Genomic DNA, 4,752 nt, shown 5'->3' with positions numbered 1-4,752 from the left:
TCCCCAAAGGTTCCAAGATGCGTCTCATCCGCCTCTTCTACGACCTCCTCTTCAACTCCTTCCAGGTCAGGAGATCAAACTTAAATCACTTCCTGTATAGGTATCATTGGATAAATACCATATGGCACCCTCTTCCCTATAGAGTGCACTATTTTTGGCCAGCTCCCACAGGGCATAACATTATTAGGACTGTAATGTGGTGGTATGTTGTGTCACCGTGGTGATAAGGTGTAATTCTGTCATAGAGGTGAAATAGGGTAGTAATAGACTGCAATTTGAATATGAACATGTACACATGAATAGTGTGTAAATATTATTTTGTTGTCTCTTGGTGTCTTTCCTATATATATATATATAAACAAATAATATTTAATGTACCATCTTGTTCTTGTCTATTGGTGGTGTAAAGTACTAAAGTAAAAATATTTTAAAGTACTTTAAAGTACTAAGTCGTTTTTTTCCCGTACTTTTACTATTCATATTTTTGACAACTTTTACTTTTATTTCATACATTTCCGCTGGCCCCCAAATTTACAAAAGTAAATCAAATAAAAACAAGAAAATCATGTCATTTGGTTTGCTAAATATTAGGAATTTGAAATGATTTATACTTTTACTTTTGATACGTAAGTATAGTTTAGCAATTACATTTGCTTTTGATACTTAAGTGTATTTAAAACCAAATACTTTTTTATTTTTACTCAAGTAGGATTTTTACTTGAGTCACTTTTACTTGAGTCATTTTCTATTAAGTAATCTTTACTTTTACCCAAGTATGACAACTGGATACTTGTTCTCCCACTGCTTTTACTGTCATTTATTTAGACCCCAGGAAGAGTAGCTGAGACATGTGCAGTAGCTAAAGGGGAACCTAATAAACTAAACTAATGTGGTGTTATGGTGTGTTACCATGGTGATAAGGTGTTCTTAACCTCTCCCTCTCTACAGGGCCTACTGGTGGCCATCTTGTATTGTTTCGTCAACAAAGAGGTGAGTCTGAATGCCCTTTTCCCTCTCACTCCTCTCTCCCTCTCCCCCTCTTATAGAATCTTATCAGTATCTGTCTTCATCTGCTTCTCTCTCTCTCTCTCTCCCTCTCTCTCTCCCTCTCACTCTCTCTCTCTCTCTCTCTCTCTCTCTCTCTCTCTCTCTCTCTCTCTCCCTCTCTCTCTCTCTCTCTCTCTCTCTCTCTCGCTCTCTCACTCTCTCTTTTTTCCTCCCTCCTCTCTCCTTCTCTCTCCCTCCATCTGTTTGTCTCTCTCCAGGTCCAGTCTGAGATGTTGAAAAAGTGGAAGAGGTGGAAGCTGGGTAAAGACATCGAGGAAGAGTACCGTCATACATACAGCCACGCGCCTCATGTCAAAAGCGGCAGCATCGTCACCGGCAACCTGGCCAGTGTCCAAGACAACAGCAGCCTGGCCAGTGTCCAAGACAACAGCAGCGACCATAAAGACTCACAGTTGACCCCCAACCCCGACTACGACCCAGATCCTAACCCTGCCTCAACCTCCATCACCCCCAATGAGAGCAGTAGATTGGTGGGGTCCTGCCACCACAGGACGGATAAAACAAAGACTCAATCCTCCCTGCAGTGTCCCTCCACACCACATGGTGGCACTAACAATTGCAGCACTCTGATGGAGGACATTTGTCTGGAGGAGAGGGCTCAGAGTTATACATGCCCAGAGGAGGGCGCCGAAAGCAACTTCTGACCAACGGGGAAGACCATTTTATTTTATTTATTTTACCTTTATTTTACTAGGCAAGTCAGTTAAGAACAAATTCTTATTTTCAATGACGGCCTGGGAACAGTGGGTTAACTGCCTGTTCAGGGGCAGAACGACAGATTTGTACCTTGTCAGTTCGGGGGTTCGAACTTGCAACCTTTCGGTTACTAGTCCAACGCTCTAACCACTAGGCTACCCTGCCGCGCCATCCCTGGCCTATGGATAAATTGATTGGTTGATTGATAGATAGATTGATTGGTTGATTGATAGATTGATTGGTTGATTTATAGATTGCTAAAGTGTTCTGGTGTAGAAAGAGACAACACACCTACTGGAGGGGACCGATTGGTTGATTGCTTGATTGATTGATTGATTGATTGATTGATTGGTTGGTTGATTGATTGATTGGTTGATTACAGGTCCAGAAGACTTGATGGTCTGAAAATATGAAACATTTTACTGTTTATTTTTCTGTGACCATATTTTGACCCCACGGGATTGATCACATTCCCCACTGTGTTCAGGTTGACAAGGACTACTGCTAAAGGGAAACTAGCAGGCCTGCTAGCTGTGTTCAGGTTGACAAGGACTACTGCTAAAGGGAAACTAGCAGGCCTGCTAGCTGTGTTCAGGTTGACAAGGACTACTGCTAAAGGGAAACTAGCAGGCCTGCTAGCTGTGTTCAGGTTGACAAGGACTACTGCTAAAGGGAAACTAGCAGGCCTGCTAGCTGTGTTCAGGTTGACAAGGACTACTGCTAAAGGGAAACTAGCAGGCCTGCTAGCTGTGTTCAGGTTGACAAGGACTACTGCTAAAGGGAAACTAGCAGGCCTGCTAGCTGTGTTCAGGTTGAGTACTGCTAAAGGGAAACTAGCAGGCCTGCTAGCTGTGTTCAGGTTGACAAGGACTACTGCTAAAGGGAAACTAGCAGGCCTGCTAGCTGTGTTCAGGTTGACAAGGACTACTGCTAAAGGGAAACTAGCAGGCCTGCTAGCTGTGTTCAGGTTGACAAGGACTACTGCTAAAGGGAAACTAGCAGGCCTGCTAGCTGTGTTCAGGTTGACAAGGACTACTGCTAAAGGGAAACTAGCAGGCCTGCTAGCTGTGTCTATGTGTACGACCGCTAACCAAACGCTTCCCTCGCTCAACAACTCCTTGGCTGCGCTCCCGGTTCTCCTTGCCTTTTCTAGAAGTGTGCACTAGCACCCCGTCAATCATTTAAAGGATTGGTGTAGCTTCACATTGCTGGAGGTAATGACACACCATTTTCAGATGCATGTGAGGAAGTCCACACTGTGTGTCCCTGTTCTCTACTGCTACTGAGAGATTCATATTACTCTATGTCTTTGTGAGTGTGGCCCAAACGGAGCCCTAGTCCCTATATAGTGCAATATTTTAGACCAGGACCCTATTGTATATAGTACACTACTTTAGACCAGAACCCTATTGTATATAGTACACTACTTTAGACCAGAACCCTATTGTATATAGTACACTACTTTAGACCAGAGCACTATTCCCTATATACTACACTACTTTATACCAGAACCCAATTGTATATAGTACACTACTTTAGACCAGAGCCCTATTCCCTATATAGTGCACTACTTTAGACCAGAGCCCTATTCCCTATATAGTGCACTACATTAGACCAGAGCCCTATTCCCTATATAGTGCACTACATTAGACCAGAGCCCTATTCCCTATATAGTGCACTACATTAGACCAGAGCCCTATTCCCTATATAGTGCACTACATTAGACCAGAGCCCTATTCCCTATATAGTGCACTACATTAGACCAGAGCACTATTCCCTATATAGTGCACTACATTAGACCAGAGCCTTATTCCCTATATAGTGCACTACATTAGACCAGAGCCCTATTCCCTATATAGTACACTACATTAGACCAGAGCCCTATTCCCTATATAGTGCACTACATTAGACCAGAGCCCTATTCCCTATATAGTGCACTACATTAGACCAGAGCCCTATTCCCTATATAGTACACTACATTAGACCAGAGCCCTATTCCCTATATAGTGCACTACATTAGACCAGAGCCCTATTCCCTATATAGTGCACTACATTAGACCAGAGCTCTGTATAGTGCATAGGGTGCCATATGAAAGTTCAGCGCTGTGGTTCTGTATGACCCTCAGCAGCCACCGTACTTCACTGTTGCTTTTGGCTTGCACGGTTTAGTCTAGTTCAGCACGTTCCTACCAAAACAACCATGGACACGTCTTGTTGATAACATCATAACTAAACCTATTACATATTATAGATCTAATCCGTGGCAAAATAAGTCACATTTACAAAGATTTACACGCACACACAGAGACACACAAACACACAGAGAGACACACACACACACACAGAGACACACACACGCACACACGCACACACAGAGAGACAGACACAGAGAGACACACACACACAGAGAGACACACACACGCACACACGCACACACAGAGAGACACACACACACACAGAGAGACACACACACGCACACACGCACACACAGAGAAACACACACACACACAGAGAGACACACACACACACACACACAGAGACACACACACACAGAGAGAGACACACACACGCACACACACACACACAGAGAGACACACACACACAGAGACACACACACACACACACACACACACACACAGAGAGACACACACACACACAGAGAGACACACACACACACACACAGAGACACACACACACACACAGAGAGAGACACACACACACACAGAGAGACACACACACACACAGAGACACACACACACACAGAGAGAGACACACACACAGAGAGAGAGACACACACACACACACAGAGACACACACACACACACAGAGAGACACACACACACACACACAGAGACACACACACGCACACACGCACACACAGAGAGACAGACACAGAGAGACACACACACACAGAGAGACACACACACGCACATTTCGCACACACAGAGGACACACACACACACAGAGAGACACACACACGCACACACG

At 44.3% G+C, this 4,752-nt stretch overlaps 1 pseudogene; it reads left to right on the top strand.

The window, feature by feature from the left end:
• LOC124019369 overlaps positions 1 to 3,202 on the top strand; it is a 76,191-nt pseudogene extending 72,989 nt beyond the window's left edge.
• Positions 3,203 to 4,752: the final 1,550 nt, after the last annotated feature.

The sequence above is a fragment of the Oncorhynchus gorbuscha genome, unplaced genomic scaffold (assembly GCF_021184085.1).
Source record: "Oncorhynchus gorbuscha isolate QuinsamMale2020 ecotype Even-year unplaced genomic scaffold, OgorEven_v1.0 Un_scaffold_824, whole genome shotgun sequence".
In the NCBI taxonomy this organism is placed as follows: domain Eukaryota; kingdom Metazoa; phylum Chordata; class Actinopteri; order Salmoniformes; family Salmonidae; genus Oncorhynchus; species Oncorhynchus gorbuscha.
This window is presented reverse-complemented; position numbering and strand designations above follow the sequence as displayed.